Here is a 15,902-nt window from a genome sequence, read left to right as displayed (position 1 = left end):
GAAAAATCACAGGATATATATTTTTTTTCAAATGTTTCTGGCTTTCACTCTTCAAGGTTGCTATAGGCCATAATTTCAAATTACTTTAATTCAGTCGAATTCAGACTTAGAAGAGATAAGATGTTGAATGGATGGGAGACAATTTTAGATAAGGCTTGATAGAAGAGAGGAAATATGTTTAGAGAAGGACAACCAAAATATATTTGTTGTAAACTTCCCATTTCTAGACCACAGAATATACAATCTGATGAGTCAAGGATGTGAGATCTGAAAGATGAGAAGGAACGGAACAATGGCCAATCCTCAATCGAATAGGTGAGGAAATTTCTTTTTTTGGAGAAATGGGAAATTGTTGAAACCATGGTTTTGATGGGATAGTCCTTCGTATTGAGGCATAGCAGGCTCCTTTGGATTTACTAGCAATGTGCCAATACTCTGAATAATTGCTGGATGTATCTTTAGAATGGAAAAATGTCAGATGGGATAATGTGGTTAACGAGGGTAAAAATAGGGTTGGATGCTCCTTGTTTTGCCAAGGAATCCGCAATATCATTAATAACGATGTCAACATATCCGGGAATCCAAATCAGAGTTACGGTTTTACCAGAGCTTTGAATGGAGGCTGTCAGCACTCAAATAAGTCATACAAAGTAATCATCCTTGCCTTTCAAAAGAAAAATTTTACTCTTCAAATGGTAGTAAACTTGATATTAGTGTATGAGCTCACCCATGGATGGCACTAGATTAGTTTATTAGGTTACACATAGACGGCGTTAGCTGTCGAGATAATAGTATAATAAATAAGGTGAGAACCTCAAGGTCAGGGTCCAGATTATTCCAACCCGCTGCTAATTAAGATATCCAAACCATCGCCAATCCACCACAGTAAGTGTTCAGTTGAAACCGAAGTTTTATTGATTGAGAGAATTTGTGAGAAAATCCCGACAATCCAAACAATTATTAGGTTTAATTTTAATAACTACACTATACAATTTTTGTAAAACGGCCAAAAAATAATTTAAAAAATATTGAACATTGAATTAGCAAAAGAACTAATAATTTATTATGGATTCCCCAAATTTAATACCAAATTAATGCAAACCACTGCAGTTTTATTGGTTATCGTATATTTATAGTAATTGAGACGATGGGACTTAACTTATTAGCTATTGATATCCGGTACTTGACGTCTACAACAAAACCAAACGCAGAATACCACATTAACTGAATTACCGGCCCTAAGAGGATTAACGCGCGCTCCACATCTGCCCTTATGATGGACACTGTAAAACTATCCGAAACGTTGGCTCGAGAAGGAGGAAACGCAACACGCTATAATAATCTGAAAATTAATCATGATAACGGCTACATTCATTTCAAGCCATGGTGGTCTCTCACCCAGGCGATACTGAGAGTATATTCCACTCTGGCTATAACATAGATGGAACATAACATGAACAAGTCGCAAATAAGGCAAGCAGAAAGTTCGCAAAGAAAGGAATTTCACTCCCAGTACCCTAGGGGCACCACGCTTCCCAATTAGTATGGACTAGTACTGAACTAAAATATAACTAATAGTTAAAAATAACAGCTAGATTTAACAGTTATAGTTTTATTTATTGTGAAAAACAGCGATCCCAGTAACATTTAACAACAGTAACTAATAACATGCAAATGAGCACATTAACCACTCGAGCTATTGGTGTCATATACATACATCATTTAATTAATATCATACCTCAACATATTAATATTGCAACGTATGAAACTGCTTTATGCGGTTCAAAGCCAATTAATTCACCTAGATTTTACAGTCCATCCCATATTTTTAGGTTCTATAAATTAAACACATTATGGCAAGTGATTGCTCAAAACTTTTTTGGAAATTTGGCAGAATATGCCAATCGCTCGAATGGATCAATAGTTATTCTAGTCTTAAATTCACTAAGGTTTAACTGAAAAAGGTCTATAACAGAATAAATGTGGTATAATATCGTAGTCATTCTTCAAGAGTCATGAACATTGATAGGTTTGTCCTGCCTCCTGTTCAGCTCTGATGAAGTTATCGGAGACATTAAACTTAATAGGTTCTAGACGAATAAATAGACCTTTCCTAAAGTCAAATGGCGCACCATTTTGATGGCCGGTAGGCGATTATCTAACGTTATTTTAGCACCGGTGGGGTTCGCTCGTTTATTGTATAATTTTTACGTTAGCTCCTAGGAAATTCTGGAAAGGAAAAATATATGATGGTTAGATAGGGATCAGGGTCAGTTAGTCCAGGAGGACTTTAATTTATTCTTGTCACTTTGGCGCAAGAGTCCTTCTGTAGAGGTCTAAAGTTTTCCCTCAACCACTCTTTCACGTTCCGGCCCAACACGCAGACGTATTTGCCCACAAATACCTAGCCAAACGTCTCCCCATGAAGCCACACACCCTTGCGAAGTTGCCAAACTATTTGGGATGATCTGTGATTATACAATAAATGGTTTCCAGGACAGTGGTACCCATGACCGCCTCTCAAATTCATTATAAAAAAATTAAATCATTTATTAGTATTTTGAACACCGTCTCGCTGGCATCGGAATATTTAGCTCGTAACTAGCGTATAGCGATTTTTTACTGTTGCAAGTATAATCGTTTCGGAGGGTTATTTTTTATTTGTTTGCGTTCGCATTAACGTCGGCGTTATTCCAATGGTTATATGAAACGGTTGACAATCGCCAACGATAACTACATTGGCGTTATTTCGAATCGCCAGTACTACTGGACTGGACAGGTTTCCTTGTAAGGAGTGTTGTAGTTCCCAGGTCTCGCCATCTCCCGAGGGAATGCAGCCTGTTATACAATATGTTAGATAACGCGTGTTGACATTATACCGAGAAAACTATCCGTGGTAATGAGTCTCTTAGACGGGTAGACTGCATTCTGTCAGAAATGAAAAAATAAAAATAATCGCTTAGGAACTTCATAGATGCTCTAATTAAATACTGCGATTTTTATAAGCCTATAAAAAATAAAGTATCAGGTCTATCAAAATTGATTTAAATATATATCTTACTTACGAATCCTTTGTTTTTATATTTAATTAGATGGTTTTTAATTCATTATTATTAAATTTCCTTATTATTCAAATCCATTCAATGTACCTGCACGTTCAACACGCTCTTGTGTCCTGTTCAGGGTTGATCAAAGCAAAACCAACTCTAAGCAGAATTCTTGCCTGAACAGACTATGCAATAATCACAATAGCGTATTATCCAAGGTTGATGTTTTCAGTTACAAAACTTACCAAATACAAGAGGTCCATAAAATAACATTTCTCTGATGGTTTGTGAATAATGTTTATGTTTATTGTTTATATCTCTATTATGATTTGATTTATATCTACAACCTCTCTCCATGGCTATAAATGTGTTGTGTTGTAAATTTTTCGTTTTATATAATATTTTGTTTTGTATAAATTTCTTAATTCATATTCCTTTCTTACAAATTTAATTTACTTTTTTCAGGGTAGGGTAAAGTCACAAGGAGGAAATCCATAACCTAGTTTTAAGACATTTAATAATTTTAATAACGAACACCAATATTATGTGAAGCATTTCTGATAATTCTGCCTTCACATTGTGTTTGATCTTAACACCAGCCAATGGTCGCCCTCCGTCTATCCAGGGTCTATACCCTTTGCAACACGACCGAGATTGCTTGTGCCATGTACCTTTGAGCACGTCTCGGCCGCAACAATTTACCTCCGCAGATGCTATCTACCGGTGCGGAGAGACCTGATGATGCCACATAAAGCCCTCCAAAACGTCACGTAATCAGTGTGCATTGTCGTACAGGGTGTTCTCTCACAGTTCCATCTCACTGGTTGGTCAAATTTCATTTCTAAGCATAGCATTTTTCATTTATAGGCCAGTGCAATTAGCGATTCGCGATCGAAGTAATTCCGGTAGTCCCAATTTGTTTATATGTTATATAAACTGATCCCCTGATGTAAAATCTGAGTTTCCGACCTTGGCGCAACTGTGCTCGCGCCGCCATTTTGAAAAAACTGGCCGAAATCGGGCCAAAATCTAGTTTTTCCCAAATATCTCATTTCCAATGCAAATTTCGGCTAAAGTATTTGAACAAGTATAATAGAACATAAAATAACCTACAACTTTTGTTAATTCAAATTTCTTCTATCTCTAATAGGTACCGAGGTAGAAAGTCGTAAAGGTAACCTAACATTGACAATATTTGAATTCGTCACAGGGCATACAAATACTTTATAAGTCCACAACTGGTGACTCTGTATCGCAAGTGCGCCCCACTATTGAATTTGAGGTAGCTCTCTGATCTGAAACCTCAACATTCTTGAAAAACCCTTGATTCTTGCAGAAATGGGCGGACGGTTTGATAGATTGCTCTATCTTGACAAGCGTATTGTAATCTTTAGAGCTCAGGCGTTAGGTGGGAATGCTGCGCTTGTTCTAATGGTATTATTTTTTAATGATAAACTGATGTTTATAAGACAAGGTTTTTTGATGCAATAGCATAAAGCATAACAAATAATTAGTCGCCTGAAATATCAATACAAATTGAAAATATCTCCCGAGTAAAAACTAAAAACTAACGCAGCTTTCTGATTGCCGTGCTTGTGTTATAAACATTATTTTATCATTAAAAATAATAATATTTAACAAGTCAAAAATATTTCACCAATAAATGAAGATATAATATGTCTCGACGCCATCTAGTGAGAAATTTAGCACTAACAAAACCTTTCCTACAAAAATAAAGTTGGTTTTTTACAGGTGGAAAAAATATAATAAGCAGTAATTGTTCGTTGAGGTACTAGTACATATTGAATCATTTGGCCGGTTGGAAATAAGCCTACATAACTCAAAGGTTACAGAGCAACTGACCAGACATCAGAAGGCACGGGTTCAATTCCCGTTGGTGGAATTTCTTTTTACTCGGAAGATATTTTCAATTTGTATTAATATTTCAGGGGATTAATTATTGCTCATATTTGTTTATTCTAATGGTATTTCAATTAAAGATGCTCTGAGGAACTAGCGTAATTTATCCCTATGGCACCGGTGCATAATCGTAAATTTTCATTACAGAAAAGGTACAACATGAGCGTCTCCTGTCCCCATCCCATCTTCCTCTGCCTCTTGCCTTTTCCTATTCCTTCTTCCTTCTAATATATTTATATGATTTTTATTTTTTTGTTAATTTCATTTTCAGTTAATGGTTATAACCAATTACAATTTTGTATTATATCACATTAACCAACATTAGCATAAGAAACTATTTTGGCTTACCTCATATTTAACCTCTTGTATAACTTATCCTGTATAAAATTGCTGTTTGTTTCTTACAATAAATAAATAAACAAAATACGACAAACGTGCTCCTATTTGATATTTGTCACATAAAACGAGTGGTTTCGACGACTCGTTCTCGCTCGGCGATGGAACGATTTGCAGGTCTGTGTTTTCACTCCATCCTCTCCTCAAAATGACCATCCACATAGAATCCCAAAAGATGGCATAGGCTCCGACAAAAATAATTTACCTCCGGGGATCACTAACACTTCTGCCAAAGGTTACCTCAAATGGTTCGCTACATTTGGTGACTTAGCAAGTGTTAATTTACTGAGGTTTGTCCAGTTTTTGGTCTGCTCGCCAACAACTGCGTGTAGTGATTACATTCCTACGAAACAACCTGGAATGCAGATAGATTGCAAGATGCAGAACTGGCTTGGATAGAATGCTGGCGCCACATAAACCATGATACCAAGTTTAAGTGGTAATATCATTGCAGATTCCCGAGGTTTATGATCTCCAGACAAAGCGGGAGAGTAAGGATAACGTTATTGCATCAAATGGCTGGTAGAATTTTCTTATTGCAGTTTAGTAAAGTACTTGTTTATATTAGGTTTAATCGGGTTCCATGATAAAACAGAAAAATTATGAAATATTTATTTTTTGTAAAAAACAAACAATGTTGTATTATATTCCTTTTTGTAAAAAAATAGAGATAATGATATCCTCATTGGGATCTCCCGTGCTGAGGATTTTATTTACATTTTATTAATATGGATTAAATGAGGTACTGTTTTTTTCCGTTATAATTATAAATATTTTACGTGATCATCTTTTGCTGAATTTCTGAATGTTTTCATTGACCTATTACGATTGGTTAGTAGCTAAGTGCACAAATGCGACGGGTTATCAGTGTTACAACCCAGTGTTAAATACCTATGCTAGTTAAGTTCTCTGTAAATGCACAAGCAACATTTTTCGCTTTTAATGAGGGTACAAGGAGAAAATTTGCTGATATGAAACACTGTTAATTTATTAAAAATCTTGTCAATTTTTTGATATTCTTGTTAAAAAAAGTATCGGTTAACTATCCCGCAGACAAGTAGGAGTAGGTAGTACGCAAAATTACTATCCTCCTTATATTAGCTTAAATACTTGACATATCATTTTAGTATTTTACGATTATTTCTGCGCAAAAACATAAGTTACAATTAATAATTGACTGAATAATTGGGATTTCTATAGTTTAAAAGCCCATAAGACAGAAAAAGGCGTGGGTTAAAAAGTAAATAAATAAATACTAGGTTACATACGTCGTGTTTGGTATCTTGGCCTGTCAAGAGTTAAAAGTGAATGTTTTATGAGGACGGCGGATAAAAACCAAAAACAGTACGTAAAAATGCTGTTGTTTGACGTACCGTCGTGACATTTATTAAGAGGAAGCTACAAGCCAAAATGTGTATATTTTTGGTATACCTATATTATAGGTAATAAGCATTAAAATCGCTTGACAAACGGAGTATAGAAACGTTCGATATCAAGCATAAAACTGGTTTTTATTTATTTTGTAAATAATTTTATAAGAAAGCAAAAAAGTTAATCAAATGAAACTGTCACAGATAATCTTAGCTATGATAATGTATTTTTTAAAGTTGTTGTTTTTACGCGTTCATACATTTCTATTGATAAAACGTTTTCTTTAGTAGTTTATATTTATATTTTTACTGAGTAATTTTTTTTTTTATTTCTACTCGAGCGAAACGATAGGAAAACGTTAAATTTTTTCTAAAGCGTATTTTCTTGTATTCACAATGTACACCAATTCGTTATAAAGATGAATCAAAAAAGTGATTTGGCATTAAGAGGGTAGCAGAGATAACGATTTTGTCGAAATTTACTAAAATAGTTAAAAAATTGGTCAATTGTGTCGCCCTCGTCGTATTTTGTAGACAATTCCGCCAAAACGTTACTGAACAAGTGGTTTGATGCTAATATCCGGGCATAAACACCCGAGGTCTCCCGATCGACAACAACGAACATTCCCGATGACAAATTAAAAATAGCGTGTTTTATCTTAGCCGTTTATGTGGTAGCTGGCTTTCAATTTTTCCCTACAATATGGGAATTTTCCCTTGAGTTTCCCTAATGTGTTAATAAACATTATATGAACGGCTTTTTAAAAACTGGCGGATATCCACGATTAAAATAATTTGATTTTATAAGTAAACTATGAGCTTTTTACTGGGTTTAACCACTACTATTTATGCTTATTTTAGTTTCAAAATACATAAATGTCGAAAGAGATCTCAAAGTTTTATGTAAATCTGCATCTTCTCCATATGAAATAATTATTAGAGAGGTATTGATTTAATTAACATGTAAACTAAAATTCCCTATAAAATTGTAAGAATTTAGGAAAAAATATTTTTTCCCCAAATATTGGAAATATTTCAATTCAATGAGCACACTCCCCAACGGCCGGCTCTTCCGACTTGCGACTGATGAGGGCTGTCACAACATTGAAATATAAAACACCGTTGAGAATACTTTTATTTATTTAAAAGTTTAGGTTTTTACAGTGAGTAGGCTGTCACAACATTGAAATATAAAACACAGTTGAGAGTACATTTATTTAATTAAAAGTTTTGGTTTTGACAGTGAGTAGGCATATAAAAAACAGTTTTTATAATTTTTTTATGCTTCCGATTTTGTTGTCCGGGTTAAATCTTCCCCATAATCTTCCCCCCCGCCCTTGAGGTGTTTTTGCACAAAAACGGCGCTATACAAGTCATCCAAGTATTATTATTATTATTTATTATAGGAAAAACTAAACCCTTCCACTCACTTTTCCACAAATGATCAGCTAGTCAATCAACACTATGCAAGTGCATTATATAAGTAAAATAAATACAAAACAATACAAGAACAACAACACGTCAACTCATCAGAGATCAAATGGGAAAAAAAATCACCGACTCCAGATATTTTCATATCAGAGGGTTCGGCTCGGTAAAACTTCTAACAGGGCCTATAAATCCTACTGATTCCTCAACATAAATATTTAAAAAATCTTTCGTTATCCTACATGTATTCAAAATGACCGACTTTTGCATCTTTATATATAAATTTTTTGATAGATCTAATACGCCTAAATTTTTAATGAGAGAGCTAGGTATGATGCCAGTAGCCGAAATAACGAATGATAATATTTTTATAGTCTGAGAATGCCAAATTCTTTTTATTTCGTTTCCTAAATCTGTGTATTTTCTTATTTTTTCATTAACACATTTTTGAATGTTACAGGAATTTGGAATAGCGACATCAATGATATAAGTTATTTTATAATATTGTCATGTAAAACTATACCGGGTCTATTATGACTAATCGTTCGGTCTGTTCGTATAGTTTTATCATAATATATTTTATAAAATTCAATAATATTTTATTATTATTGTTATGCATTTTTATTAATATTATTATTGTTTTTTGTATTTCTTTGGCATTCACTTTGTAACAATTTCTAGACATTTTTTGTAATAGCTAGTTAATGACACGGACGTGTCGAAACCGGTCGCTAATTTAATAAAATTTATACGTAACAAATGTACATTGTGAATAATAAAACTCGTTAAAAACAAAAAATGACTATTATAGTTTCCTATGAAATATTGATATTTTCATATAAACACTAATGATTCCACTTTTACGTTAAAAATTTTTAGGCTTATAAATAAATACACATTTAAGATTCTTCCAAAATTTGGTATGGTAACAATCACTTTAAAAATATACTAGAATAATGTCTTTCCCTTCTTGGAATAAGTGGATATTGATATTTTTATTGTAAGTAAGGTTCTCGAGTTCGATTGCAGAGGTTGCGGGTTCAAATCCCGGCATGTGCGAATAATTTTTTTTTGGGAAATCAAATAATTGAGGTCAGGTTTGTGTTGTTTGCTTTATCTGGTGTTTCTAATGGGGGAAAATTAATTTAAGGGATATTTACAGATTGGAATATTCCAAATAATAGAACTTTTGTGCTATTTTTTTTGCCTAGATCGTGATAGTGAAAAAGTTTGGCAGTAAAATGATTTACGAATTTTTTACAATATTTATGTATTTTTATATATGTATTTTTATAACGTCCTGATAAACCATTTTTTGGCAGATTGACTAACGGGTTCAAACAGTTATATATAATCTTTTACAAAAAAAATATATATATACATATATTATATTATATAATTATATTTTATTTTCATTTGTTCAATTCACGAAGAGCTATAATAGCCAAATTAAATAATCAAATTATTATTATAATTAAAAATCTATTTGCACAGCCCTAACACTAGTCACATGAAATACGATACGTCTGTTCGTCTATACTGCTGGAAGCAATTATAATACTGCTGTCTCGTTCGTACATATCCACAGCGGGCGCAAGCAAATGAGATGAGTTGACAATAATTAAGACCTGCTACATATTGTTCAGCTGGAAGGTAATATATAACAAGGTACAATCATCTCAACAACGTTCGCCTCAACGCTATTCAAATTCTTGTTCACCTTTGACACGCTCCCTTCAAATTACATGAACAAAGTCTACGTTTTGATTTTATGTCTACAATATATACGTATATCGAAAATAAACTATTACCCTTACGTTTTTTAACACTACTTTACAGAAGAGAGCGTCGCGAACGACCGCTTGTGGCGAACGATCTTCGCGTTATGATTGAATATGTAAAATGCAATCATTTATATGTGTTTAGAGTTTAAATGAATATAGAATATCACCAAATAAATCTTTAAATTAATTTAATTTATTTATCAATTAAGATAGAATAAATACTGTTTAATTATACGGTTTTTTTTTTTTTCAAATTGCTGTTTTTTAATACATAAAATTGACTTCAAAGTAAGTGTATTTACATAGTTTTTCAAAATAATATCACACAGTTACTTAGCTATTATATAAAAATATAGAAAGTGGGTCCTATAGGTTGAGATATGTTCTATTAAAAAATATTTTTTATATATTTTTGTCATGTTGTATGTAGTAGCAGATGAAAGTAATCTTGAGGTCGATTGGCGATTTATTGAAAACTACTATTTTATAAACAGCTGTAAAGTAAGAAAATATTTTTTTAGATTATTTATTTTTAACAGGTTGTATATAACATACATCTATCTAAAAAACATACACGATAAATATTTTTTTGAATATGCTGTTACGGACACAAGTGACTTCGAAAATACGAAAAAAACCGCAAAAATAGAAAAAGCCCTCTTGGACTGTTAAGCTTCGCCTTAATAAAAGCACACGTGTTCTCCATATATTCTGAAAGACTAATATATTTTAACAAGAAATTCGCGTGCTGTCACTTTATTAACAGGTTCATCTTTCTCCGTGTAGTTTCCTTTTTTTCAAATATTGCCAGGTTATAAATTATCCAGGAATATAGGTATGTGTTTATTTTTTTAAAATTGATGTTATGTTAAATAACAATGACAATTTACATTAAATTATGTACCTAAAACATTTTATAAATTCTAACCCAAATTATCCCAAATCATAAATAAACCCAAACGTTTTGATTTATCTTTCTGCCAACCCATATTGTGATTGCTATCAATTTGCATTTTTAAGAATAATATTTATAACCCATGGCCAAATTAATAGGGCGTATTGCCTTTGAAATAAATTATGTCGAAGGGTACAGTTGACCTCCAGATGCCCTTATTTTCGGTTTATTTCTATTTATTTCCATTTTTGAAGAATTGGAAGGTAAATCATGATGTCTAAAAGAAATACTTACAAACGTAGATTTAAATCAAAGAAAAAAGGGGGAAAAAAGATTAAAATATTATTTATTAGCTGACGTGTACCCGGCTTTGTCTACTTTTCTCTACTTTCTATAAATATGATATTACATACGATATTACAAACGCATGTTTTTAGCTGTAACCGAATATTTAGGCTTTCTGGTGTACCCCAAGGATCAATCGTGGGGCCACTTATATTTTCTTTTTTTCATTTTGAAGAGCTTATGTCATTTTGACCAGTCGGTGGCCGAGTTGACATCGCGTTTGGGTCACACCCAGGCGTAGTGTGTTCAATTCCTCGGCTGGCTAAGTCCTCCACCACAACACAAGCAACATTTTCAGCTTACTGTGGTGGTAGTAGGAGATTTTCAAATATTGTCAGGTTATTCGTAACCCGGGAATGTTTGTCTTTCTTTTATAAAAAAAATGATATGCATGTGTTATATATATAAACCTTCCGGAAGAAATTCTCTAAATGATAGTGAAAACTCTTGCATAATCCTTTGCGTAGTTTAGAAGAACTAAGGACACAAACAGACAGACGAGGATAGCGACTTCATTTCAGCACATTGCTAGCTAACGTTTACCCGGTGTTGCTTGACTTTTCTCTACTTTCTATAAATATAATATGCATGTTTTATATATATAAACCTTCCGGAAGAAATTATCTGAATGGTGGTGAAAACACTATTATAATCTGTTGCATATTGCTATTTTGATTTATACAATTTAGAGATTTTTTAAGAATATTTCAAAAATTTTAAGCAATGGTACTCGACTACGAAACTAGGTACTAATTTCAGATATGTGTGCGTTAATCATGTGTGAAATCTGCTTCAATGAACTCAGATTTGCTATAAATTTAAGTATCATTTTCAAAATCCGAACTATTGTTTTAAAAATTCAAACAAGCGATAAATTACACTGAGAAAAATGAGTATTGCTAATTTATTAAGAATCTCTTCAAATTATTGGTAATCTAATTAAAAACGGGATTGTAGGCCTTAACTCATGAATTAATATAATTTGTATTAAAATTTTTAGTAAAATTTTTAGTAAAATTCAAATATATTATAACCACGTCGGAACACGTGTTCATAAAAATCATAATATTTTCGCATTGATAAAAATAAATAATTTGAAAATTGTACCAATTGAATTAAATAAATAAATTTCATCTTAAATCAAGGCAAATGACGTAATGAACACGTGTTCCGATATATTTGGAACCATCTGACGTGTATCCGGTGTTGCTATAATTTTCTCTACTTTATATAAAAATATAATATGCATGTATTATATATACAAAAACCTTCCGGAAGAAATTCTCTAATTGATAGTGAAAACCCCATAAAAATCCATTTCGTAGTTGAGAAGAACTAAGCGCACAAACAGACAGACGCGGATAGCGACTTATATTCCAGAGTGGAAGATTCTCTCAGTTTCGAAACGTTGCTTAAAATGTTATTAGATATCAGGTTTGAATAGCCAGTCACTTCCCCACCTTCCTCTTACCAATCTCCATCCCTTCCCCACTACATTCAGCCACACAACTTAACTCATTCGAGGATGCTATAGTCTCAATATACTCCAGACGGTTGGGATTATTTGCGGTATTCACAAATTTAAAAAAAAAAAACCGGACACGCAAAATGCTAAGATATTGTTAGTTTTTTTTATTTATTTTAACCACATCTTCTAAGGCATTGTTATTAGTATTTTTTTATGTATTGGCCCGAGGCAAGGCCGCAACCTCTTCAGACATTCCAATTACGGCTAGTCAAAAGCGTGCCAAAATCCAACAAAAAACTAAGATGAATCTATTTAACTAGAATTATTTTAAACATCGCGTGCGAAATAATGAGAGAATTAATTCTCTGATTTATGTAATTTGAAATTCTTTCAAAAATAGTTACATAATTCTGTGGCATGCTTACAAAAGAGCCGATGTCAGTTTTTTATGTTACGATGCCTATGTAGATATGCTCCTTTTTAGAAAGTTTTAATTTTAAGAAAATAGTGTCAAATACTTACTAGAATCTTCTAGAATTCGGAAGAAAACCCAATTTCGAGCCGAAAGCGCAAAAAATATATAACGAAAAACTGACATTGGCCAAGTTACAGAAATATTAGCCATTCTCTTTATATCAAAGTGTGAATATATTCCCATGAAAGTGTTATTTTAAAGTGTGAATTTATTTCCGTGAAAGTGTTATTTTAAAGTGTGAATATATTCCCAAGAAAGTGTTATTTTAAAGTGTTAATATATTCCCAGAGATAATGTTATTTTAAAGTGTAAATATATTCCCATAAAAATGTTATTTTAAAGTGTAAATATATTCCAATAAAAATGTTATTTTAAAGTGTGAATATATTCCCGTGAAAGTGTTTCTTTAAACAGAATATACTTATTGAGATTTAAAAAATTATACACAAAGTTTTTTAAGCATGGAATAACGATAATCTAATAATCTAAATATGAAACAATTTTAGTAAAACGTGTAACAGTAACATAAAATAAAATAGAATCTAGAACAATACAACATATAAGACAAATCACTAAAACTACATTACCAACACAGACATATGAATATTAATCATATGTCTATGATTACCAACTACAAATATGCAACCAATTCTATAAATGGTGTCTTTAAATATTTCAATAGTCCCCCAAAATTGTTGCTTAAATCATGCATCCTATTGTAACTAACTAACTAACTATCATACAGTTTCCCAGTAGGGGTAGGCAGATAGGAAGGACCGCCAAACAACGATCTTGGCACACACTTCTTGCCTCATTCACATTCATACATCGTAATATTATATGATATATATTCATCCTGTTTTACTACATTATACACTGAAGTTTAACAGAAAAAATGTCTACCTCAGAAGAAGAAAGGTGTAACATCTTTTGGTATGCTGTGCTACCAAGACCTGCACAAACCACAGTCCGTGAAACAGGGCTTCCGTGCTAAATCACCAAACATATTAAAGCACTCGGGCTGTTTGTCAACAAATGGTCGCGGTTGCAATGCTACCTAAATTAATTCAAAAACAACCGCAAGTGACCGATGAACCTACTTTGAAAGGCGCAACAGCCATCCATTAATACACGCCATCTCATAAAAACTTGTTGATCTTCTCTTACAAGTAATAAACGTTTTAAACGATCAGTTAACTCATACAACTGTTCAGATGTTGAATATGCAAATATAACTGTCTAGATTTGCGGTCAATAGTCGAGAAACCAGTTTGGACTGACCAGTGCCGGATCTACGTATCATAGATTTTTTTGCGTGTATTATTACTAAATACTGATTTATTTTAGTGTATTGTGTATTTACCGTATTCTGTAGGTATTAAGTGTATTTATTTGTATTATGTCTATGAGTGCATTATAGGTGCAATAAATGTATTAAATGCTTGTTTTTGTAAGAAATCACTTAATGAGTAAGATTAGGAAAGGGACAGTTATTTGGGCACGTAGAGCTAATTAGCGAAGAAAGGAGTGTAAAGAGAATATATGAGATGCAAATGTGGATGGTAGCAGAAGTCGGGGACCCCCGAGGAAGACATGGCACGATTAAGTGAATCGGATACTTGAGTCGGGCCATGTCAAAAGTCAGAAAAATAGAAGAGTATGTATGAATGTGAATGAGGCAAGGAGTGTGTGCCAAGATCGAGTTGTTTGGCGGTCCGTCCTCTCTGCCTACCCCTGCGCGGAAACGGCGTGATGGTTAGTTGTTAGTTAGTTAGGTATATGAAAAGAAAGAAGTGACGGATGCATGCATCCATCCCTACCGCTGCCGACGAAGATGGGTCGAAGAGAACAGCTGTAAATGTCAAAGGGTCTCCTCAAACCGGCCTCTCCCGATCGTCAGCAGACGGACAGGCGCATCTCACACCAATTGACACACTTCACCCGATCAACCCCCTGCTAAGTCACCAAACGTAGCGAACCACTTGGGGTGACTTATGGCAGTGGTGTTGGTTATCCAATAAATTGTTCCTGGGGCGGCGGTACCCACACCCGCCTCGCAAATCGACCTTGGTATTAAATATTAAGTGGCCTGGCATAACGTGTTCTAGGTGCGGCACTGTATTTAAGCAAGCATCGGTCCGACTTCGACTCCCTACTGTTACATTCTAGATTCAACGAAAGATAATCATGAATCTACTGCAACGTTATGGCTTCCTTTATGCTTTTTAATGAGAGTGTCGTTAATAGAGATTTAAGTACTTAACTAAGGTGTTTTTTTTAAATTACTTTATTAATTTCAGATTATTATTTTACAACCAGTGTTGATTTGAATCGGATAATCTTCGAGAATGTTTTCCAAAGGAAGTGCCGTGTCTAAAAATGTCTGTTCGAAGAATTAACTGTCCGGAGTTAGTGAGAGTATGGTATCCCCAATTATTGAGGCTGTAGGATTTGGGGAAGGAAACGGAAGGAAATAAGGAAGAGAATCATTAGGAAGGGCCTGGCTATTACTCGGGTAAATCCATTTAAAAAAACGTTTCGATTACGAATGGTGGTATTGGTTATTCACCAGGGCTATACTGACAGCATAATATACTCATGTGGGTATACCGCCTCTCAGGGAACCTTTCACTGTTTCCAACATATCTACCATAGGTCACCCTAAGTAGTTTGCTACGTTTGGAAACTTAGCAGAGGTGCCCTCGGCAGTGGCGAGCCTGATCGGCAGAGGCCGTTTGAGTCCTTTGACCTCTTTTCCTGGAATTTTATCTCCT

General features: G+C 33.6%; 1 protein-coding gene across 1 annotated transcript in view; it reads right to left on the bottom strand.

The window, feature by feature from the left end:
- LOC149415015 (uncharacterized) overlaps window positions 1-15,902 on the bottom strand; it is a 101,841-nt gene that overhangs the window by 64,621 nt on the left and 21,318 nt on the right. The gene's annotated exons all lie outside the window — the stretch shown is intronic.

The sequence above is a fragment of the Hesperophylax consimilis genome, chromosome 19, assembly GCF_061612785.1.
Source record: "Hesperophylax consimilis isolate HC1 chromosome 19, BYU_Hcon_1.0, whole genome shotgun sequence".
Classification (NCBI taxonomy): domain Eukaryota; kingdom Metazoa; phylum Arthropoda; class Insecta; order Trichoptera; family Limnephilidae; genus Hesperophylax; species Hesperophylax consimilis.
Note: the sequence above shows the minus strand (reverse complement) of the source record. Positions and strands in the feature narration are given on the sequence as shown.